The 22,923-nt window shown below is 45.9% G+C and overlaps 19 non-coding genes across 19 annotated transcripts; 10 read left to right on the top strand and 9 right to left on the bottom strand.

The window, feature by feature from the left end:
* Window positions 1-240: 240 nt before the first annotated feature.
* On the top strand, window positions 241-311 carry TRNAG-GCC (transfer RNA glycine (anticodon GCC)). The gene has a single exon. It is a non-coding gene; the product is annotated as a tRNA-Gly (tRNA).
* Window positions 312-1,654: 1,343 nt separating this feature from the next.
* TRNAK-CUU (transfer RNA lysine (anticodon CUU)) lies at window positions 1,655-1,727 on the bottom strand. The gene has a single exon. It is a non-coding gene; the product is annotated as a tRNA-Lys (tRNA).
* A 134-nt stretch (window positions 1,728-1,861) lies between these two features.
* TRNAG-GCC (transfer RNA glycine (anticodon GCC)) lies at window positions 1,862-1,932 on the top strand. The gene has a single exon. It is a non-coding gene; the product is annotated as a tRNA-Gly (tRNA).
* A 1,343-nt stretch (window positions 1,933-3,275) lies between these two features.
* TRNAK-CUU (transfer RNA lysine (anticodon CUU)) lies at window positions 3,276-3,348 on the bottom strand. Its single transcript has one exon. It is a non-coding gene; the product is annotated as a tRNA-Lys (tRNA).
* Window positions 3,349-3,482: 134 nt separating this feature from the next.
* On the top strand, window positions 3,483-3,553 carry TRNAG-GCC (transfer RNA glycine (anticodon GCC)). The gene has a single exon. It is a non-coding gene; the product is annotated as a tRNA-Gly (tRNA).
* A 1,343-nt stretch (window positions 3,554-4,896) lies between these two features.
* Window positions 4,897-4,969, bottom strand: TRNAK-CUU (transfer RNA lysine (anticodon CUU)). Its single transcript has one exon. It is a non-coding gene; the product is annotated as a tRNA-Lys (tRNA).
* Window positions 4,970-6,517: 1,548 nt separating this feature from the next.
* On the bottom strand, window positions 6,518-6,590 carry TRNAK-CUU (transfer RNA lysine (anticodon CUU)). Its single transcript has one exon. It is a non-coding gene; the product is annotated as a tRNA-Lys (tRNA).
* A 134-nt stretch (window positions 6,591-6,724) lies between these two features.
* On the top strand, window positions 6,725-6,795 carry TRNAG-GCC (transfer RNA glycine (anticodon GCC)). Its single transcript has one exon. It is a non-coding gene; the product is annotated as a tRNA-Gly (tRNA).
* A 1,342-nt stretch (window positions 6,796-8,137) lies between these two features.
* On the bottom strand, window positions 8,138-8,210 carry TRNAK-CUU (transfer RNA lysine (anticodon CUU)). The gene has a single exon. It is a non-coding gene; the product is annotated as a tRNA-Lys (tRNA).
* Window positions 8,211-9,758: 1,548 nt separating this feature from the next.
* On the bottom strand, window positions 9,759-9,831 carry TRNAK-CUU (transfer RNA lysine (anticodon CUU)). Its single transcript has one exon. It is a non-coding gene; the product is annotated as a tRNA-Lys (tRNA).
* Window positions 9,832-9,965: 134 nt separating this feature from the next.
* Window positions 9,966-10,036, top strand: TRNAG-ACC (transfer RNA glycine (anticodon ACC)). The gene has a single exon. It is a non-coding gene; the product is annotated as a tRNA-Gly (tRNA).
* A 1,343-nt stretch (window positions 10,037-11,379) lies between these two features.
* On the bottom strand, window positions 11,380-11,452 carry TRNAK-CUU (transfer RNA lysine (anticodon CUU)). Its single transcript has one exon. It is a non-coding gene; the product is annotated as a tRNA-Lys (tRNA).
* Window positions 11,453-11,586: 134 nt separating this feature from the next.
* TRNAG-GCC (transfer RNA glycine (anticodon GCC)) lies at window positions 11,587-11,657 on the top strand. Its single transcript has one exon. It is a non-coding gene; the product is annotated as a tRNA-Gly (tRNA).
* Window positions 11,658-13,000: 1,343 nt separating this feature from the next.
* TRNAK-CUU (transfer RNA lysine (anticodon CUU)) lies at window positions 13,001-13,073 on the bottom strand. The gene has a single exon. It is a non-coding gene; the product is annotated as a tRNA-Lys (tRNA).
* Window positions 13,074-13,207: 134 nt separating this feature from the next.
* On the top strand, window positions 13,208-13,278 carry TRNAG-GCC (transfer RNA glycine (anticodon GCC)). Its single transcript has one exon. It is a non-coding gene; the product is annotated as a tRNA-Gly (tRNA).
* Window positions 13,279-14,835: 1,557 nt separating this feature from the next.
* Window positions 14,836-14,906, top strand: TRNAG-GCC (transfer RNA glycine (anticodon GCC)). The gene has a single exon. It is a non-coding gene; the product is annotated as a tRNA-Gly (tRNA).
* Window positions 14,907-16,455: 1,549 nt separating this feature from the next.
* TRNAG-GCC (transfer RNA glycine (anticodon GCC)) lies at window positions 16,456-16,526 on the top strand. Its single transcript has one exon. It is a non-coding gene; the product is annotated as a tRNA-Gly (tRNA).
* Window positions 16,527-17,869: 1,343 nt separating this feature from the next.
* Window positions 17,870-17,942, bottom strand: TRNAK-CUU (transfer RNA lysine (anticodon CUU)). The gene has a single exon. It is a non-coding gene; the product is annotated as a tRNA-Lys (tRNA).
* A 134-nt stretch (window positions 17,943-18,076) lies between these two features.
* Window positions 18,077-18,147, top strand: TRNAG-GCC (transfer RNA glycine (anticodon GCC)). Its single transcript has one exon. It is a non-coding gene; the product is annotated as a tRNA-Gly (tRNA).
* Window positions 18,148-22,923: the final 4,776 nt, after the last annotated feature.

The following is a 22,923-nucleotide window of genomic DNA, read 5'->3' as shown; positions in this document are numbered from 1 at the left end:
TGCCTAGTAGAAAGTAAAAGGAGAAGCTTTGATCGCCCAACGTGGGGCTCAAACCCACGACCCTGAGATTAAGAGTCTCATGCTCTACCGACTGAGCTAGCCGGGCTTGCTTGCTTGAGCTGAAATGTCAAAAATTGCAAAATGGCGCCAGCCTCACCTTTGCCATCCGCACAGAAGAAGGCATTCTTGTATGGCCTGATTTGGCTGGCCACGTTTTTCAGCACCGAGCAACAGGGCAAGGCATTGGTGGTTCAGTGGTAGAATTCTCGCCTGCCACGCGGGAGGCCCGGGTTCGATTCCCGGCCAATGCAAATGCTAGGATTTTGGCACACCTCCACACTTTGCACTTCTCAAGCTTAAGACATCTCTGCAGGCCAGAAGCCATTTAAGGACATTTGCAAGAGTCACCGTGGCACTTGGCCACAGTGCTGGCTGACAGTCGAGAAGAGGGACCCTAGTACCCAGCAAACATGACTCTAAGACACACAAGTTAAAGCAGCCTTGGGACACTTGCGTGCCCAAAGGCCTTGCATGTCTTCTAGCAGTGCCAGTGACGTGCAGCATCTCTCCCTCTCCAGTACTCACCTATTAGGCTTCTTTTTAACTGTCTAGAAAAGCCTCGGAAATGCCAAGTCAGCAGCATCTGCTCATCTGGTGTTGTTTTACAACTTTTTGCCTTGTTGTCTTTGCACTCTACTCAGGGCCTTGCTCAAATTTGGAGCGTTCTCTCTAGGCCCTCATTCATTCTACTTTTGTCCTGAGTTTTCTCACAGTAGATGTTGAGATGTTGTGTCAGCTTACCTACAACTTGCTTTCCCAGCACCTAGCAATTAAGAAAACATACTAAAAGTACAGAAAAAAAAGTAGTAACAAACTTAAGTCAAATGAAAGCAACCACTTTTTTTGCTTGCCGGGACTGAAAGGCTTTTTGGTTTGTAACTTTTGTTGGGAAGTACCTCATCTAAAAACAAGTTAAGGGAAAGAGCAACTTCCTTTTTTTCAATCCTCTCAGCTAAATCTCAGGCCGTGTGCAGAGTGCCCTCCTCATACTGCTATGTGAGCACCTTTGGAGTGCAAAGCCTAATACACACCATACCAATGCCTGTCAGATAGATGGGTCGAACAGATGATTTCCGGCAGGTCCGATCTGATTTCCGATCGTTTTTCTGATGGATTTGCATAGTAGTGATCGGAAATCCGAACGGAAATCCGATCGTGTCTGTCGGAAAGGATCTATCGGCCCATCTATCTGATGGGGAATTGCATGGTGTGCACCAGGCATACGAGAATGAGTATCTTTCAGGTGGTTGTTCCTTGTCAAGTGATTGATTGTAAGTCTCTCCTTGACAAAAGGACTGGAGTAAAGCCAACGGAAATCTGGGAAAAGCAGATAAGAAAAGTAGTATAGGAAAGATGAGTAAGATTGTAAGAAGGAGTGTTTTTCTCTTTCTTGGGGTGGTGAAGCACTTTTGCTGAAAAGTTGTTAAAAGAGGTTGTGTGAGTAAAAGTGAAGGGGAAAGCTGAGATGACATTTTCGTTTGTTAGCAAAGGGAGTGGGGAGTGGCATGTGAAAGAGGAAGTGATGGCCTGGTGATGGTTTGTAATCGTTTTGGAGGAGCTCTGCCTAGTAGAAAGTAAAAGGAGAAGCTTTGATCGCCCAACGTGGGGCTCGAACCCACGACCCTGAGATTAAGAGTCTCATGCTCTACCGACTGAGCTAGCCGGGCTTGCTTGCTTGAGCTGAAATGTCAAAAATTGCAAAATGGCGCCAGCCTCACCTTTGCCATCCGCACAGAAGAAGGCAATCTTGTATGGCCTGATTTGGCTGGCCACGTTTTTCAGCACCGAGCAACAGGGCAAGGCATTGGTGGTTCAGTGGTAGAATTCTCGCCTGCCACGCGGGAGGCCCGGGTTCGATTCCCGGCCAATGCAAATGCTAGGATTTTGGCACACCTCCACACTTTGCACTTCTCAAGCTTAAGACATCTCTGCAGGCCAGAAGCCATTTAAGGACATTTGCAAGAGTCACCGTGGCACTTGGCCACAGTGCTGGCTGACAGTCGAGAAGAGGGACCCTAGTACCCAGCAAACATGACTCTAAGACACACAAGTTAAAGCAGCCTTGGGACACTTGCGTGCCCAAAGGCCTTGCATGTCTTCTAGCAGTGCCAGTGACGTGCAGCATCTCTCCCTCTCCAGTACTCACCTATTAGGCTTCTTTTTAACTGTCTAGAAAAGCCTCGGAAATGCCAAGTCAGCAGCATCTGCTCATCTGGTGTTGTTTTACAACTTTTTGCCTTGTTGTCTTTGCACTCTACTCAGGGCCTTGCTCAAATTTGGAGCGTTCTCTCTAGGCCCTCATTCATTCTACTTTTGTCCTGAGTTTTCTCACAGTAGATGTTGAGATGTTGTGTCAGCTTACCTACAACTTGCTTTCCCAGCACCTAGCAATTAAGAAAACATACTAAAAGTACAGAAAAAAAAGTAGTAACAAACTTAAGTCAAATGAAAGCAACCACTTTTTTTGCTTGCCGGGACTGAAAGGCTTTTTGGTTTGTAACTTTTGTTGGGAAGTACCTCATCTAAAAACAAGTTAAGGGAAAGAGCAACTTCCTTTTTTTCAATCCTCTCAGCTAAATCTCAGGCCGTGTGCAGAGTGCCCTCCTCATACTGCTATGTGAGCACCTTTGGAGTGCAAAGCCTAATACACACCATACCAATGCCTGTCAGATAGATGGGTCGAACAGATGATTTCCGGCAGGTCCGATCTGATTTCCGATCGTTTTTCTGATGGATTTGCATAGTAGTGATCGGAAATCCGAACGGAAATCCGATCGTGTCTGTCGGAAAGGATCTATCGGCCCATCTATCTGATGGGGAATTGCATGGTGTGCACCAGGCATACGAGAATGAGTATCTTTCAGGTGGTTGTTCCTTGTCAAGTGATTGATTGTAAGTCTCTCCTTGACAAAAGGACTGGAGTAAAGCCAACGGAAATCTGGGAAAAGCAGATAAGAAAAGTAGTATAGGAAAGATGAGTAAGATTGTAAGAAGGAGTGTTTTTCTCTTTCTTGGGGTGGTGAAGCACTTTTGCTGAAAAGTTGTTAAAAGAGGTTGTGTGAGTAAAAGTGAAGGGGAAAGCTGAGATGACATTTTCGTTTGTTAGCAAAGGGAGTGGGGAGTGGCATGTGAAAGAGGAAGTGATGGCCTGGTGATGGTTTGTAATCGTTTTGGAGGAGCTCTGCCTAGTAGAAAGTAAAAGGAGAAGCTTTGATCGCCCAACGTGGGGCTCGAACCCACGACCCTGAGATTAAGAGTCTCATGCTCTACCGACTGAGCTAGCCGGGCTTACTTGCTTGAGCTGAAATGTCAAAAATTGCAAAATGGCGCCAGCCTCACCTTTGCCATCCGCACAGAAGAAGGCAATCTTGTATGGCCTGATTTGGCTGGCCACGTTTTTCAGCACCGAGCAACAGGGCAAGGCATTGGTGGTTCAGTGGTAGAATTCTCGCCTGCCACGCGGGAGGCCCGGGTTCGATTCCCGGCCAATGCAAATGCTAGGATTTTGGAACACCTCCACACTTTGCACTTCTCAAGCTTAAGACATCTCTGCAGGCCAGAAGCCATTTAAGGACATTTGCAAGAGTCACCGTGGCACTTGGCCACAGTGCTGGCTGACAGTCGAGAAGAGGGACCCTAGTACCCAGCAAACATGACTCTAAGACACACAAGTTAAAGCAGCCTTGGGACACTTGCGTGCCCAAAGGCCTTGCATGTCTTCTAGCAGTGCCAGTGACGTGCAGCATCTCTCCCTCTCCAGTACTCACCTATTAGGCTTCTTTTTAACTGTCTAGAAAAGCCTCGGAAATGCCAAGTCAGCAGCATCTGCTCATCTGGTGTTGTTTTACAACTTTTTGCCTTGTTGTCTTTGCACTCTACTCAGGGCCTTGCTCAAATTTGGAGCGTTCTCTCTAGGCCCTCATTCATTCTACTTTTGTCCTGAGTTTTCTCACAGTAGATGTTGAGATGTTGTGTCAGCTTACCTACAACTTGCTTTCCCAGCACCTAGCAATTAAGAAAACATACTAAAAGTACAGAAAAAAAAGTAGTAACAAACTTAAGTCAAATGAAAGCAACCACTTTTTTTGCTTGCCGGGACTGAAAGGCTTTTTGGTTTGTAACTTTTGTTGGGAAGTACCTCATCTAAAAACAAGTTAAGGGAAAGAGCAACTTCCTTTTTTTCAATCCTCTCAGCTAAATCTCAGGCCGTGTGCAGAGTGCCCTCCTCATACTGCTATGTGAGCACCTTTGGAGTGCAAAGCCTAATACACACCATACCAATGCCTGTCAGATAGATGGGTCGAACAGATGATTTCCGGCAGGTCCGATCTGATTTCCGATCGTTTTTCTGATGGATTTGCATAGTAGTGATCGGAAATCCGAACGGAAATCCGATCGTGTCTGTCGGAAAGGATCTATCGGCCCATCTATCTGATGGGGAATTGCATGGTGTGCACCAGGCATACGAGAATGAGTATCTTTCAGGTGGTTGTTCCTTGTCAAGTGATTGATTGTAAGTCTCTCCTTGACAAAAGGACTGGAGTAAAGCCAACGGAAATCTGGGAAAAGCAGATAAGAAATGTAGTATAGGAAAGATGAGTAAGATTGTAAGAAGGAGTGTTTTTCTCTTTCTTGGGGTGGTGAAGCACTTTTGCTGAAAAGTTGTTAAAAGAGGTTGTGTGAGTAAAAGTGAAGGGGAAAGCTGAGATGACATTTTCGTTTGTTAGCAAAGGGAGTGGGGAGTGGCATGTGAAAGAGGAAGTGATGGCCTGGTGATGCTTTGTAATCGTTTTGGAGGAGCTCTGCCTAGTAGAAAGTAAAAGGAGAAGCTTTGATCGCCCAACGTGGGGCTCGAACCCACGACCCTGAGATTAAGAGTCTCATGCTCTACCGACTGAGCTAGCCGGGCTTGCTTGCTTGAGCTGAAATGTCAAAAATTGCAAAATGGCGCCAGCCTCACCTTTGCCATCCGCACAGAAGAAGGCAATCTTGTATGGCCTGATTTGGCTGGCCACGTTTTTCAGCACCGAGCAACAGGGCAAGGCATTGGTGGTTCAGTGGTAGAATTCTCACCTGCCACGTGGGAGGCCCGGGTTCGATTCCCGGCCAATGCAAATGCTAGGATTTTGGCACACCTCCACACTTTGCACTTCTCAAGCTTAAGACATCTCTGCAGGCCAGAAGCCATTTAAGGACATTTGCAAGAGTCACCGTGGCACTTGGCCACAGTGCTGGCTGACAGTCGAGAAGAGGGACCCTAGTACCCAGCAAACATGACTCTAAGACACACAAGTTAAAGCAGCCTTGGGACACTTGCGTGCCCAAAGGCCTTGCATGTCTTCTAGCAGTGCCAGTGACGTGCAGCATCTCTCCCTCTCCAGTACTCACCTATTAGGCTTCTTTTTAACTGTCTAGAAAAGCCTCGGAAATGCCAAGTCAGCAGCATCTGCTCATCTGGTGTTGTTTTACAACTTTTTGCCTTGTTGTCTTTGCACTCTACTCAGGGCCTTGCTCAAATTTGGAGCGTTCTCTCTAGGCCCTCATTCATTCTACTTTTGTCCTGAGTTTTCTCACAGTAGATGTTGAGATGTTGTGTCAGCTTACCTACAACTTGCTTTCCCAGCACCTAGCAATTAAGAAAACATACTAAAAGTACAGAAAAAAAAGTAGTAACAAACTTAAGTCAAATGAAAGCAACCACTTTTTTTGCTTGCCGGGACTGAAAGGCTTTTTGGTTTGTAACTTTTGTTGGGAAGTACCTCATCTAAAAACAAGTTAAGGGAAAGAGCAGCTTCCTTTTTTTCAATCCTCTCAGCTAAATCTCAGGCCGTGTGCAGAGTGCCCTCCTCATACTGCTATGTGAGCACCTTTGGAGTGCAAAGCCTAATACACACCATACCAATGCCTGTCAGATAGATGGGTCGAACAGATGATTTCCGGCAGGTCCGATCTGATTTCCGATCGTTTTTCTGATGGATTTGCATAGTAGTGATCGGAAATCCGAACGGAAATCCGATCGTGTCTGTCGGAAAGGATCTATCGGCCCATCTATCTGATGGGGAATTGCATGGTGTGCACCAGGCATACGAGAATGAGTATCTTTCAGGTGGTTGTTCCTTGTCAAGTGATTGATTGTAAGTCTCTCCTTGACAAAAGGACTGGAGTAAAGCCAACGGAAATCTGGGAAAAGCAGATAAGAAAAGTAGTATAGGAAAGATGAGTAAGATTGTAAGAAGGAGTGTTTTTCTCTTTCTTGGGGTGGTGAAGCACTTTTGCTGAAAAGTTGTTAAAAGAGGTTGTGTGAGTAAAAGTGAAGGGGAAAGCTGAGATGACATTTTCGTTTGTTAGCAAAGGGAGTGGGGAGTGGCATGTGAAAGAGGAAGTGATGGCCTGGTGATGGTTTGTAATCGTTTTGGAGGAGCTCTGCCTAGTAGAAAGTAAAAGGAGAAGCTTTGATCGCCCAACGTGGGGCTCGAACCCACGACCCTGAGATTAAGAGTCTCATGCTCTACCGACTGAGCTAGCCGGGCTTGCTTGCTTGAGCTGAAATGTCAAAAATTGCAAAATGGCGCCAGCCTCACCTTTGCCATCCGCACAGAAGAAGGCAATCTTGTATGGCCTGATTTGGCTGGCCACGTTTTTCAGCACCGAGCAACAGGGCAAGGCATTGGTGGTTCAGTGGTAGAATTCTCGCCTGCCATGCGGGAGGCCCGGGTTCGATTCCCGGCCAATGCAAATGCTAGGATTTTGGCACACCTCCACACTTTGCACTTCTCAAGCTTAAGACATCTCTGCAGGCCAGAAGCCATTTAAGGACATTTGCAAGAGTCACCGTGGCACTTGGCCACAGTGCTGGCTGACAGTCGAGAAGAGGGACCCTAGTACCCAGCAAACATGACTCTAAGACACACAAGTTAAAGCAGCCTTGGGACACTTGCGTGCCCAAAGGCCTTGCATGTCTTCTAGCAGTGCCAGTGACGTGCAGCATCTCTCCCTCTCCAGTACTCACCTATTAGGCTTCTTTTTAACTGTCTAGAAAAGCCTCGGAAATGCCAAGTCAGCAGCATCTGCTCATCTGGTGTTGTTTTACAACTTTTTGCCTTGTTGTCTTTGCACTCTACTCAGGGCCTTGCTCAAATTTGGAGCGTTCTCTCTAGGCCCTCATTCATTCTACTTTTGTCCTGAGTTTTCTCACAGTAGATGTTGAGATGTTGTGTCAGCTTACCTACAACTTGCTTTCCCAGCACCTAGCAATTAAGAAAACATACTAAAAGTACAGAAAAAAAGTAGTAACAAACTTAAGTCAAATGAAAGCAACCACTTTTTTTGCTTGCCGGGACTGAAAGGCTTTTTGGTTTGTAACTTTTGTTGGGAAGTACCTCATCTAAAAACAAGTTAAGGGAAAGAGCAACTTCCTTTTTTTCAATCCTCTCAGCTAAATCTCAGGCCGTGTGCAGAGTGCCCTCCTCATACTGCTATGTGAGCACCTTTGGAGTGCAAAGCCTAATACACACCATACCAATGCCTGTCAGATAGATGGGTCGAACAGATGATTTCCGGCAGGTCCGATCTGATTTCCGATCGTTTTTCTGATGGATTTGCATAGTAGTGATCGGAAATCCGAACGGAAATCCGATCGTGTCTGTCGGAAAGGATCTATCGGCCCATCTATCTGATGGGGAATTGCATGGTGTGCACCAGGCATACGAGAATGAGTATCTTTCAGGTGGTTGTTCCTTGTCAAGTGATTGATTGTAAGTCTCTCCTTGACAAAAGGACTGGAGTAAAGCCAACGGAAATCTGGGAAAAGCAGATAAGAAAAGTAGTATAGGAAAGATGAGTAAGATTGTAAGAAGGAGTGTTTTTCTCTTTCTTGGGGTGGTGAAGCACTTTTGCTGAAAAGTTGTTAAAAGAGGTTGTGTGAGTAAAAGTGAAGGGGAAAGCTGAGATGACATTTTCGTTTGTTAGCAAAGGGAGTGGGGAGTGGCATGTGAAAGAGGAAGTGATGGCCTGGTGATGGTTTGTAATCGTTTTGGAGGAGCTCTGCCTAGTAGAAAGTAAAAGGAGAAGCTTTGATCGCCCAACGTGGGGCTCGAACCCACGACCCTGAGATTAAGAGTCTCATGCTCTACCGACTGAGCTAGCCGGGCTTGCTTGCTTGAGCTGAAATGGCAAAAATTGCAAAATGGCGCCAGCCTCACCTTTGCCATCCGCACAGAAGAAGGCAATCTTGTATTGCCTGATTTGGCTGGCCACGTTTTTCAGCACCGAGCAACAGGGCAAGGCATTGGTGGTTCAGTGGTAGAAATCTCGCCTGCCACGCGGGAGGCCCGGGTTCGATTCCCGGCCAATGCAAATGCTAGGATTTTGGCACAGCTCCACACTTTGCACTTCTCAAGCTTAAGACATCTCTGCAGGCCAGAAGCCATTTAAGGACATTTGCAAGAGTCACCGTGGCACTTGGCCACAGTGCTGGCTGACAGTCGAGAAGAGGGACCCTAGTACCCAGCAAACATGACTCTAAGACACACAAGTTAAAGCAGCCTTGGGACACTTGCGTGCCCAAAGGCCTTGCATGTCTTCTAGCAGTGCCAGTGACGTGCAGCATCTCTCCCTCTCCAGTACTCACCTATTAGGCTTCTTTTTAACTGTCTAGAAAAGCCTCGGAAATGCCAAGTCAGCAGCATCTGCTCATCTGGTGTTGTTTTACAACTTTTTGCCTTGTTGTCTTTGCACTCTACTCAGGGCCTTGCTCAAATTTGGAGCGTTCTCTCTAGGCCCTCATTCATTCTACTTTTGTCCTGAGTTTTCTCACAGTAGATGTTGAGATGTTGTGTCAGCTTACCTACAACTTGCTTTCCCAGCACCTAGCAATTAAGAAAACATACTAAAAGTACAGAAAAAAAAGTAGTAACAAACTTAAGTCAAATGAAAGCAACCACTTTTTTTGCTTGCCGGGACTGAAAGGCTTTTTGGTTTGTAACTTTTGTTGGGAAGTACCTCATATAAAAACAAGTTAAGGGAAAGAGCAACTTCCTTTTTTTCAATCCTCTCAGCTAAATCTCAGGCCGTGTGCAGAGTGCCCTCCTCATACTGCTATGTGAGCACCTTTGGAGTGCAAAGCCTAATACACACCATACCAATGCCTGTCAGATAGATGGGTCGAACAGATGATTTCCGGCAGGTCCGATCTGATTTCCGATCGTTTTTCTGATGGATTTGCATAGTAGTGATCGGAAATCCGAACGGAAATCCGATCGTGTCTGTCGGAAAGGATCTATCGGCCCATCTATCTGATGGGGAATTGCATGGTGTGCACCAGGCATACGAGAATGAGTATCTTTCAGGTGGTTGTTCCTTGTCAAGTGATTGATTGTAAGTCTCTCCTTGACAAAAGGACTGGAGTAAAGCCAACGGAAATCTGGGAAAAGCAGATAAGAAAAGTAGTATAGGAAAGATGAGTAAGATTGTAAGAAGGAGTGTTTTTCTCTTTCTTGGGGTGGTGAAGCACTTTTGCTGAAAAGTTGTTAAAAGAGGTTGTGTGAGTAAAAGTGAAGGGGAAAGCTGAGATGACATTTTCGTTTGTTAGCAAAGGGAGTGGGGAGTGGCATGTGAAAGAGGAAGTGATGGCCTGGTGATGGTTTGTAATCGTTTTGGAGGAGCTCTGCCTAGTAGAAAGTAAAAGGAGAAGCTTTGATCGCCCAACGTGGGGCTCGAACCCACGACCCTGAGATTAAGAATCTCATGCTCTACCGACTGAGCTAGCCGGGCTTGCTTGCTTGAGCTGAAATGTCAAAAATTGCAAAATGGCGCCAGCCTCACCTTTGCCATCCGCACAGAAGAAGGCAATCTTGTATGGCCTGATTTGGCTGGCCACGTTTTTCAGCACCGAGCAACAGGGCAAGGCATTGGTGGTTCAGTGGTAGAATTCTCGCCTACCACGCGGGAGGCCCGGGTTCGATTCCCGGCCAATGCAAATGCTAGGATTTTGGCACACCTCCACACTTTGCACTTCTCAAGCTTAAGACATCTCTGCAGGCCAGAAGCCATTTAAGGACATTTGCAAGAGTCACCGTGGCACTTGGCCACAGTGCTGGCTGACAGTCGAGAAGAGGGACCCTAGTACCCAGCAAACATGACTCTAAGACACACAAGTTAAAGCAGCCTTGGGACACTTGCGTGCCCAAAGGCCTTGCATGTCTTCTAGCAGTGCCAGTGACGTGCAGCATCTCTCCCTCTCCAGTACTCACCTATTAGGCTTCTTTTTAACTGTCTAGAAAAGCCTCGGAAATGCCAAGTCAGCAGCATCTGCTCATCTGGTGTTGTTTTACAACTTTTTGCCTTGTTGTCTTTGCACTCTACTCAGGGCCTTGCTCAAATTTGGAGCGTTCTCTCTAGGCCCTCATTCATTCTACTTTTGTCCTGAGTTTTCTCACAGTAGATGTTGAGATGTTGTGTCAGCTTACCTACAACTTGCTTTCCCAGCACCTAGCAATTAAGAAAACATACTAAAAGTACAGAAAAAAAAGTAGTAACAAACTTAAGTCAAATGAAAGCAACCACTTTTTTTGCTTGCCGGGACTGAAAGGCTTTTTGGTTTGTAACTTTTGTTGGGAAGTACCTCATCTAAAAACAAGTTAAGGGAAAGAGCAACTTCCTTTTTTTCAATCCTCTCAGCTAAATCTCAGGCCGTGTGCAGAGTGCCCTCCTCATACTGCTATGTGAGCACCTTTGGAGTGCAAAGCCTAATACACACCATACCAATGCCTGTCAGATAGATGGGTCGAACAGATGATTTCCGGCAGGTCCGATCTGATTTCCGATCGTTTTTCTGATGGATTTGCATAGTAGTGATCGGAAATCCGAACGGAAATCCGATCGTGTCTGTCGGAAAGGATCTATCGGCCCATCTATCTGATGGGGAATTGCATGGTGTGCACCAGGCATACGAGAATGAGTATCTTTCAGGTGGTTGTTCCTTGTCAAGTGATTGATTGTAAGTCTTTCCTTGACAAAAGGACTGGAGTAAAGCCAACGGAAATCTGGGAAAAGCAGATAAGAAAAGTAGTATAGGAAAGATGAGTAAGATTGTAAGAAGGAGTGTTTTTCTCTTTCTTGGGGTGGTGAAGCACTTTTGCTGAAAAGTTGTTAAAAGAGGTTGTGTGAGTAAAAGTGAAGGGGAAAGCTGAGATGACATTTTCGTTTGTTAGCAAAGGGAGTGGGGAGTGGCATGTGAAAGAGGAAGTGATGGCCTGGTGATGGTTTGTAATCGTTTTGGAGGAGCTCTGCCTAGTAGAAAGTAAAAGGAGAAGCTTTGATCGCCCAACGTGGGGCTCGAACCCACGACCCTGAGATTAAGAATCTCATGCTCTACCGACTGAGCTAGCCGGGCTTGCTTGCTTGAGCTGAAATGTCAAAAATTGCAAAATGGCGCCAGCCTCACCTTTGCCATCCGCACAGAAGAAGGCAATCTTGTATGGCCTGATTTGGCTGGCCACGTTTTTCAGCACCGAGCAACAGGGCAAGGCATTGGTGGTTCAGTGGTAGAATTCTCGCCTGCCACGCGGGAGGCCCGGGTTCGATTCCCGGCCAATGCAAATGCTAGGATTTTGGCACACCTCCACACTTTGCACTTCTCAAGCTTAAGACATCTCTGCAGGCCAGAAGCCATTTAAGGACATTTGCAAGAGTCACCGTGGCACTTGGCCACAGTGCTGGCTGACAGTCGAGAAGAGGGACCCTAGTACCCAGCAAACATGACTCTAAGACACACAAGTTAAAGCAGCCTTGGGACACTTGCGTGCCCAAAGGCCTTGCATGTCTTCTAGCAGTGCCAGTGACGTGCAGCATCTCTCCCTCTCCAGTACTCACCTATTAGGCTTCTTTTTAACTGTCTAGAAAAGCCTCGGAAATGCCAAGTCAGCAGCATCTGCTCATCTGGTGTTGTTTTACAACTTTTTGCCTTGTTGTCTTTGCACTCTACTCAGGGCCTTGCTCAAATTTGGAGCGTTCTCTCTAGGCCCTCATTCATTCTACTTTTGTCCTGAGTTTTCTCACAGTAGATGTTGAGATGTTGTGTCAGCTTACCTACAACTTGCTTTCCCAGCACCTAGCAATTAAGAAAACATACTAAAAGTACAGAAAAAAAAGTAGTAACAAACTTAAGTCAAATGAAAGCAACCACTTTTTTTGCTTGCCGGGACTGAAAGGCTTTTTGGTTTGTAACTTTTGTTGGGAAGTACCTCATCTAAAAACAAGTTAAGGGAAAGAGCAACTTCCTTTTTTTCAATCCTCTCAGCTAAATCTCAGGCCGTGTGCAGAGTGCCCTCCTCATACTGCTATGTGAGCACCTTTGGAGTGCAAAGCCTAATACACACCATACCAATGCCTGTCAGATAGATGGGTCGAACAGATGATTTCCGGCAGGTCCGATCTGATTTCCGATCGTTTTTCTGATGGATTTGCATAGTAGTGATCGGAAATCCGAACGGAAATCCGATCGTGTCTGTCGGAAAGGATCTATCGGCCCATCTATCTGATGGGGAATTGCATGGTGTGCACCAGGCATACGAGAATGAGTATCTTTCAGGTGGTTGTTCCTTGTCAAGTGATTGATTGTAAGTCTCTCCTTGACAAAAGGACTGGAGTAAAGCCAACGGAAATCTGGGAAAAGCAGATAAGAAAAGTAGTATAGGAAAGATGAGTAAGATTGTAAGAAGGAGTGTTTTTCTCTTTCTTGGGGTGGTGAAGCACTTTTGCTGAAAAGTTGTTAAAAGAGGTTGTGTGAGTAAAAGTGAAGGGGAAAGCTGAGATGACATTTTCGTTTGTTAGCAAAGGGAGTGGGGAGTGGCATGTGAAAGAGGAAGTGATGGCCTGGTGATGGTTTGTAATCGTTTTGGAGGAGCTCTGCCTAGTAGAAAGTAAAAGGAGAAGCTTTGATCGCCCAACGTGGGGCTCGAACCCACGACCCTGAGATTAAGAGTCTCATGCTCTACCGACTGAGCTAGCCGGGCTTGCTTGCTTGAGCTGAAATGTCAAAAATTGCAAAATGGCGCCAGCCTCACCTTTGCCATCCGCACAGAAGAAGGCAATCTTGTATGGCCTGATTTGGCTGGCCACGTTTTTCAGCACCGAGCAACAGGGCAAGGCATTGGTGGTTCAGTGGTAGAATTCTCGCCTGCCACGCGGGAGGCCCGGGTTCGATTCCCGGCCAATGCAAATGCTAGGATTTTGGCACACCTCCACACTTTGCACTTCTCAAGCTTAAGACATCTCTGCAGGCCAGAAGCCATTTAAGGACATTTGCAAGAGTCACCGTGGCACTTGGCCACAGTGCTGGCTGACAGTCGAGAAGAGGGACCCTAGTACCCAGCAAACATGACTCTAAGACACACAAGTTAAAGCAGCCTTGGGACACTTGCGTGCCCAAAGGCCTTGCATGTCTTCTAGCAGTGCCAGTGACGTGCAGCATCTCTCCCTCTCCAGTACTCACCTATTAGGCTTCTTTTTAACTGTCTAGAAAAGCCTCGGAAATGCCAAGTCAGCAGCATCTGCTCATCTGGTGTTGTTTTACAACTTTTTGCCTTGTTGTCTTTGCACTCTACTCAGGGCCTTGCTCAAATTTGGAGCGTTCTCTCTAGGCCCTCATTCATTCTACTTTTGTCCTGAGTTTTCTCACAGTAGATGTTGAGATGTTGTGTCAGCTTACCTACAACTTGCTTTCCCAGCACCTAGCAATTAAGAAAACATACTAAAAGTACAGAAAAAAAAGTAGTAACAAACTTAAGTCAAATGAAAGCAACCACTTTTTTTGCTTGCCGGGACTGAAAGGCTTTTTGGTTTGTAACTTTTGTTGGGAAGTACCTCATCTAAAAACAAGTTAAGGGAAAGAGCAACTTCCTTTTTTTCAATCCTCTCAGCTGAATCTCAGGCCGTGTGCAGAGTGCCCTCCTCATACTGCTATGTGAACACCTTTGGAGTGCAAAGCCTAATACACACCATACCAATGCCTGTCAGATAGATGGGTCGAACAGATGATTTCCGGCAGGTCCGATCTGATTTCCGATCGTTTTTCTGATGGATTTGCATAGTAGTGATCGGAAATCCGAACGGAAATCCGATCGTGTCTGTCGGAAAGGATCTATCGGCCCATCTATCTGATGGGGAATTGCATGGTGTGCACCAGGCATACGAGAATGAGTATCTTTCAGGTGGTTGTTCCTTGTCAAGTGATTGATTGTAAGTCTCTCCTTGACAAAAGGACTGGAGTAAAGCCAACGGAAATCTGGGAAAAGCAGATAAGAAAAGTAGTATAGGAAAGATGAGTAAGATTGTAAGAAGGAGTGTTTTTCTCTTTCTTGGGGTGGTGAAGCACTTTTGCTGAAAAGTTGTTAAAAGAGGTTGTGTGAGTAAAAGTGAAGGGGAAAGCTGAGATGACATTTTCGTTTGTTAGCAAAGGGAGTGGGGAGTGGCATGTGAAAGAGGAAGTGATGGCCTGGTGATGGTTTGTAATCGTTTTGGAGGAGCTCTGCCTAGTAGAAAGTAAAAGGAGAAGCTTTGATCACCCAACGTGGGGCTCGAACCCACGACCCTGAGATTAAGAGTCTCATGCTCTACCGACTGAGCTAGCCGGGCTTGCTTGCTTGAGCTGAAATGTCAAAAATTGCAAAATGGCGCCAGCCTCACCTTTGCCATCCGCACAGAAGAAGGCAATCTTGTATGGCCTGATTTGGCTGGCCACGTTTTTCAGCACCGAGCACCGAGCAACAGGGCAAGGCATTGGTGGTTCAGTGGTAGAATTCTCGCCTGCCACGCGGGAGGCCTGGGTTCGATTCCCGGCCAATGCAAATGCTAGGATTTTGGCACACCTCCACACTTTGCACTTCTCAAGCTTAAGACATCTCTGCAGGCCAGAAGCCATTTAAGGACATTTGCAAGAGTCACCGTGGCACTTGGCCACAGTGCTGGCTGACAGTCGAGAAGAGGGACCCTAGTACCCAGCAAACATGACTCTAAGACACACAAGTTAAAGCAGCCTTGGGACACTTGCATGCCCAAAGGCCTTGCATGTCTTCTAGCAGTGCCAGTGACGTGCAGCATCTCTCCCTCTCCAGTACTCACCTATTAGGCTTCTTTTTAACTGTCTAGAAAAGCCTCGGAAATGCCAAGTCAGCAGCATCTGCTCATCTGGTGTTGTTTTACAACTTTTTGCCTTGTTGTCTTTGCACTCTACTCAGGGCCTTGCTCAAATTTGGAGCGTTCTCTCTAGGCCCTCATTCATTCTACTTTTGTCCTGAGTTTTCTCACAGTAGATGTTGAGATGTTGTGTCAGCTTACCTACAACTTGCTTTCCCAGCACCTAGCAATTAAGAAAACATACTAAAAGTACAGAAAAAAAAGTAGTAACAAACTTAAGTCAAATGAAAGCAACCACTTTTTTTGCTTGCCGGGACTGAAAGGCTTTTTGGTTTGTAACTTTTGTTGGGAAGTACCTCATCTAAAAACAAGTTAAGGGAAAGAGCAACTTCCTTTTTTCAATCCTCTCAGCTAAATCTCAGGCCGTGTGCAGAGTGCCCTCCTCATACTGCTATGTGAGCACCTTTGGAGTGCAAAGCCTAATACACACCATACCAATGCCTGTCAGATAGATGGGTCGAACAGATGATTTCCGGCAGGTCCGATCTGATTTCCGATCGTTTTTCTGATGGATTTGCATAGTAGTGATCGGAAATCCGAACGGAAATCCGATCGTGTCTGTCGGAAAGGATCTATCGGCCCATCTATCTGATGGGGAATTGCATGGTGTGCACCAGGCATACGAGAATGAGTATCTTTCAGGTGGTTGTTCCTTGTCAAGTGATTGATTGTAAGTCTCTCCTTGACAAAAGGACTGGAGTAAAGCCAACGGAAATCTGGGAAAAGCAGATAAGAAAAGTAGTATAGGAAAGATGAGTAAGATTGTAAGAAGGAGTGTTTTTCTCTTTCTTGGGGTGGTGAAGCACTTTTGCTGAAAAGTTGTTAAAAGAGGTTGTGTGAGTAAAAGTGAAGGGGAAAGCTGAGATGACATTTTCGTTTGTTAGCAAAGGGAGTGGGGAGTGGCATGTGAAAGAGGAAGTGATGGCCTGGTGATGGTTTGTAATCGTTTTGGAGGAGCTCTGCCTAGTAGAAAGTAAAAGGAGAAGCTTTGATCGCCCAACATGGGGCTCGAACCCACGACCCTGAGATTAAGAGTCTCATGCTCTACCGACTGAGCTAGCCAGGCTTGCTTGCTTGAGCTGAAATGTCAAAAATTGCAAAATGGCGCCAGCCTCACCTTTGCCATCCGCACAGAAGAAGGCAATCTTGTATGGCCTGATTTGGCTGGCCACGTTTTTCAGCACCGAGCAACAGGGCAAGGCATTGGTGGTTCAGTGGTAGAATTCTCGCCTGCCACGCGGGAGGCCCGGGTTCGATTCCCGGCCAATGCAAATGCTAGGATTTTGGCACACCTCCACACTTTGCACTTCTCAAGCTTAAGACATCTCTGCAGGCCAGAAGCCATTTAAGGACATTTGCAAGAGTCACCGTGGCACTTGGCCACAGTGCTGGCTGACAGTCGAGAAGAGGGACCCTAGTACCCAGCAAACATGACTCTAAGACACACAAGTTAAAGCAGCCTTGGGACACTTGCGTGCCCAAAGGCCTTGCATGTCTTCTAGCAGTGCCAGTGACGTGCAGAATCTCTCCCTCTCCAGTACTCACCTATTAGGCTTCTTTTTAACTGTCTAGAAAAGCCTCGGAAATGCCAAGTCAGCAGCATCTGCTCATCTGGTGTTGTTTTACAACTTTTTGCCTTGTTGTCTTTGCACTCTACTCAGGGCCTTGCTCAAATTTGGAGCGTTCTCTCTAGGCCCTCATTCATTCTACTTTTGTCCTGAGTTTTCTCACAGTAGATGTTGAGATGTTGTGTCAGCTTACCTACAACTTGCTTTCCCAGCACCTAGCAATTAAGAAAACATACTAAAAGTACAGAAAAAAAAGTAGTAACAAACTTAAGTCAAATGAAAGCAACCACTTTTTTTGCTTGCCGGGACTGAAAGGCTTTTTGGTTTGTAACTTTTGTTGGGAAGTACCTCATCTAAAAACAAGTTAAGGGAAAGAGCAACTTCCTTTTTTTCAATCCTCTCAGCTAAATCTCAGGCCGTGTGCAGAGTGCCCTCCTCATACTGCTATGTGAGCACCTTTGGAGTGCAAAGCCTAATACACACCATACCAATGCCTGTCAGATAGATGGGTCGAACAGATGATTTCCGGCAGGTCCGATCTGATTTCCGATCGTTTTTCTGATGGATTTGCATAGTAGTGATCGGAAATCCGAACGGAAATCCGATCGTGTCTGTCGGAAAGGATCTATCGGCCCATCTATCTGATGGGGAATTGCATGGTGTGCACCAGGCATACGAGAATGAGTATCTTTCAGGTGGTTGTTCCTTGTCAAGTGATTGATTGTAAGTCTCTCCTTGACAAAAGGACTGGAGTAAAGCCAACGGAAATCTGGGAAAAGCAGATAAGAAAAGTAGTATAGGAAAGATGAGTAAGATTGTAAGAAGGAGTGTTTTTCTCTTTCTTGGGGTGGTGAAGCACTTTTGCTGAAAAGTTGTTAAAAGAGGTTGTGTGAGTAAAAGTGAAGGGGAAAGCTGAGATGACATTTTCGTTTGTTAGCAAAGGGAGTGGGGAGTGGCATGTGAAAGAGGAAGTGATGGCCTGGTGATGGTTTGTAATCGTTTTGGAGGAGCTCTGCCTAGTAGAAAGTAAAAGGAGAAGCTTTGATCGCCCAACGTGGGGCTCGAACCCACGACCCTGAGATTAAGAGTCTCATGCTCTACCGACTGAGCTAGCCGGGCTTGCTTGCTTGAGCTGAAATGTCAAAAATTGCAAAATGGCGCCAGCCTCACCTTTGCCATCCGCACAGAAGAAGGCAATCTTGTATGGCCTGATTTGGCTGGCCACGTTTTTCAGCACCGAGCAACAGGGCAAGGCATTGGTGGTTCAGTGGTAGAATTCTCGCCTGCCACGCGGGAGGCCCGGGTTCGATTCCCGGCCAATGCAAATGCTAGGATTTTGGCACACCTCCACACTTTGCACTTCTCAAGCTTAAGACATCTCTGCAGGCCAGAAGCCATTTAAGGACATTTGCAAGAGTCACCGTGGCACTTGGCCACAGTGCTGGCTGACAGTCGAGAAGAGGGACCCTAGTACCCAGCAAACATGACTCTAAGACACACAAGTTAAAGCAGCCTTGGGACACTTGCGTGCCCAAAGGCCTTGCATGTCTTCTAGCAGTGCCAGTGACGTGCAGCATCTCTCCCTCTCCAGTACTCACCTATTAGGCTTCTTTTTAACTGTCTAGAAAAGCCTCGGAAATGCCAAGTCAGCAGCATCTGCTCATCTGGTGTTGTTTTACAACTTTTTGCCTTGTTGTCTTTGCACTCTACTCAGGGCCTTGCTCAAATTTGGAGCGTTCTCTCTAGGCCCTCATTCATTCTACTTTTGTCCTGAGTTTTCTCACAGTAGATGTTGAGATGTTGTGTCAGCTTACCTACAACTTGCTTTCCCAGCACCTAGCAATTAAGAAAACATACTAAAAGTACAGAAAAAAAAAAAAAGTAGTAACAAAGGGAGGCGCATGCGCGGCGGATCCGAGATGGCCGCTTAGAGTCAGAGCTCCGGCCCGACCCCGCACTGATTCCGCCGCTATCAGCTACACTTCCGCATACAAAGAGCGGCGGCTGCACAGATCAGACCCGGAGCACTCACCCGCCCAGATGGCAGCCAAATCCAGCCTCAAGACGGCCCAGCAAACCGGAGCTATGGACCGGTATGTGCGCACCTCCTCCACCCAAGATGGCGCCGACCACGCTGACTCCTCTGGTGCTGACACCGCACCACAGGCCTCACAGCCGCAGCAGCAGCCTGGCACATCTCCCCAAGCATCAGGAGACATCCCGCTGACGGCCTCCATGCTAGAGGTAACCCTGGAAAAACACTATAGATCCCTCCATGACTCTTTACAACAAGTAATACTAACGGCTATTGGGGATCTTAAAGGGGACATTACTTCTTTAGGGGAACGCACCACTGTTATGGAGGAAAAAATGGAGGCCCTAACAATTAAACAGCATGAAATAGAGGATGAACAGAAAATCATACAAAATGACTTAAAAGCCATAAGGGCTGCACAAGAGGACAGCGAGAATAGGGATAGGAGGCAAAACATCAGAATCAAAGGCATGGCTATGACAGTTACGCCAGATCTACTGATTCCCCATCTCCTCGAGCTATTCAAATCAATCGTGCCTGACCAACCAGACGAACTCTGGCGTATGGACCGTGCTCATAGGTCCCTGGGTGAAAGACAGGCGACTGTACGCCGTCCTAAGGACGTTATAATTAGAATGCATTATTATGAAGCAAAAGAGGCTCTAATGCGTGCCCTCCGCAATACCTCCAAGGTTCCCTTGAAAGGAGATGAACTCTCTATCTTTAATGATCTATCTCTAATCACTCTGACCAAAAGGAGGGCCCTAAGGCCTGTCACACAACTTCTGGCTGACGCAAAGATCCCATACAAATGGGGATTCCCGTTCCGCCTGATAGTAAACAGACAAGGCCTCCAATATTCGCTTACTGAACTAGACGATGCTCCCCTCTTCTTAAAGCAGATGGGCCTCCGCCCACCACCCTCGAATGTGCCCTCTCAACATATACTCTCACCATCTGTCCGATCTCCACCACGAAAATTTCGTCATACCTCCGACTGGACTAAAACCCCTGTACGGAGTCTCACCTACCCGGACAGGTCAGAGGAAATGGAAGCTCTCCCAAGCTGACTTTATTCATCAGAAAAGCTGACAACTCTATGACACTAACCTGGAGATATGCTTCTAATCAGGCTCCATACACTACATCATATTATATACTGCCAGCATAAAAATAATCTGATCTATGTTGCTAGATAATAAGTGCTGGACTCCGGGCTCTGAGGGGCTACTCTCGGACTCCCACATGTACCTCCGGAAACCAGCCATTAGGTCTGCCTGGCCCTCTCGAGGACCGGTCACACCTTGGCGGTTCGTTCTCTCACAACCACTTTTGGTTGTTCTGGCATGTTGCCACAACTTTTGCAGTGGCTATTGTTATTTCATAATGGTTCTTATGATGTTAATGTTATTGTTCTTAATTCTGCTATACGCATACCTTATGTTTTCTCTCTCTTCTCAAACGCTACCTCAAGGTCCTTGCATCCACTCTCAAATGGTTACCAATCCACATTATTACAATATCCTCTTATTAGACAATGGTTAAGTTATATACTCTGAATGTTAAAGGCCTTAATGTTCCACAAAAAAGAATGTCTCTTCTGAAGGACCTACAGAAGCTTGATGCAGATTTGGCCTTCTTACAAGAGACACACTTAACTGCACAAGATTCGGTACGCCTTAATAACAGACATTATACAAATGTGTACTTAGCCTCTGGACCCAAAAAACGCGCTGGTGTAGCAATACTATATAAAAAAGATTTGCCTCTACTAATAGATAAAGCCATACGTGACGAAAAAGGACACTACCTGATACTCTTAGGGTCCCTAGCAGGTAAGCCAATCACATTGGCAAATGTGTATGCACCTAATACACAACAGATCCCTTTTTTATCCTCTTTCTTTTCAAAACTTCATAAAACTGCTAAGGGTACTATTATCCTGGGGGGGGGACTTCAACTTGGCCTTCTCATCCACGAAGGATAGAAGTAAAACTCCATCCACATCTACTCTAGCTTCGCACGAACGAAATTCCCGTAAATTCCGAATATTACTTCGAAAATATGGATTGATAGACCTATGGAGGGTAGCTAACCCCACAGCAACTGACTTCACTTTCTACTCCCCACCCAATGCCTCCCATTCGCGAATTGACTATTTCTTCGCTAAAGCTCTACTCCTTCCTATACTAACTGACTCCACTATAATCCCAACAGCATGGTCTGACCACCAGGCAGTAATCATAGAACTTGACTGGCTATCTAACCCACATAAGCCACTTTATTGGAGGCTAAACGAATCTCTATTGAGAGATAAGACACTTATCCTAAACTGCTCGGAGGAACTACGTTCCTATTTTGAAATAAACATGCACTCTGTTTCATCATTCGGCCTAGTCTGGGAATCGCATAAAGCCTTTATAAGAGGTTTCTTTATAGCACAAGGATCTAGGAAAAAACAATACACATCCAAAAAACTGGTAGAACTAAATACCTCCCTGGCTAAAGCAATCACCTCATACAAAAAAGATCCGACACAAGAGCACTTTTCAGCTATACAGCAACTTAAACTAGACATCCGCACTCTTCAATCCTCCCAATTAGAAAAGAGCTTAAAATGGACTAGACAATTATTTTTTGAAAGGGGTAATAAACCACATACCATACTAGCCAGAAAACTTAATCCACAGAGCAGCCAACAGATAATCTATTCAATGAAGGACGATCAAGGAGTCATACATTATAACCCGACTAAAATAGCTAACATTTTCACCGCCTTTTATAAACAACTATACAATCTACCCGATCCTTCTGGAAACCCACAGTACTCAGAGAAAGTGTCATCCTTTTTAGAACAGCTTCATCTCCCTAAACTAACAGATGAAGACCGAGCCACCCTCAACGCCCCCATCACCTCAACTGAACTACTAGAGGTTCTTAAAAAACTACCATCATCCAAATCACCAGGACCAGATGGCTTGCCATACTCCTACTACAAACACTTCCAATCAATTCTTATCCCACTCCTAGTAAAACTAGCTAACAAAATTATGAATGGTGAGAACCCGCCGAATTCTATTCTTAAATCTCTCATCACTGTTATTCCTAAGGAAGGCAAGGACCCTCAGATACCCCAAAGCTACCGGCCGATCTCTCTCCTCAACTCAGATCTAAAAATCATCACAAAAACAATAGCTAACCGCCTTAACCCCATACTAACTAGACTCATAAACAATGACCAGGTAGGTTTCATTATGGGTCGTCAAGCGGGTGACAACACCAGAAAGGCCATCGACCTAATATCACTGATGGGCAGATCCAATAGACCTTCTCTGCTCTTAAGTTTAGATGCAGAGAAAGCCTTCGATCGCTTACATTGGCCCTTCCTATTTAGAGTTCTTGAACACCAAGGCTTCACTGGCCCTTTTCTTCACCTAATTAACTTCCTCTACTCCTCACCAACAGCATCAGTTAAACTCCCTTTTACCCCCCACTCACCTTTTAATATACATAATGGCACACGGCAAGGATGCCCCCTCTCCCCTCTCTTATTCGCCCTGAGTATAGAGCCACTAGCCTCAGCCATTAGGCAAAACATCAATATTAAGGGGGTTACCCAGGGTAAACATGAATACAAAATATCTCTATTCGCGGATGATATCCTTCTGACCATCGTTGATCCTCTCACTTCACTTCCAGCCCTACATGGTACACTAGCCCTTTACGAATCTCTATCAGGCTTTAAACTAAACCAGGAGAAAACTGAAGCTCTACCAATAAAAATCACCCCAGATCTCCTCATCTCCCTGAAATCAAGTTTCCCCTACAAATGGCAATCCCATTCCATAAAATACCTAGGAATTTTCTTAACCCCCACGTATACTACTATATATAAGCATAACTTCCCATCTCTTATACAAAAGATTCTGCAAGACCTACACAAGTGGACAGCCTATAAGATTTCCTGGCTAGGCCGAATATATGCCCTAAAGATGAATATCTTACCTCGCCTTTTATACCTATTTGAAACCTTACCAGTCCTAGTACCATCCTCCCAATTCAAAA

Source organism: Hyperolius riggenbachi, chromosome 4 (genome assembly GCF_040937935.1).
Source record: "Hyperolius riggenbachi isolate aHypRig1 chromosome 4, aHypRig1.pri, whole genome shotgun sequence".
NCBI lineage: Eukaryota > Metazoa > Chordata > Amphibia > Anura > Hyperoliidae > Hyperolius > Hyperolius riggenbachi.
This window is presented reverse-complemented; position numbering and strand designations above follow the sequence as displayed.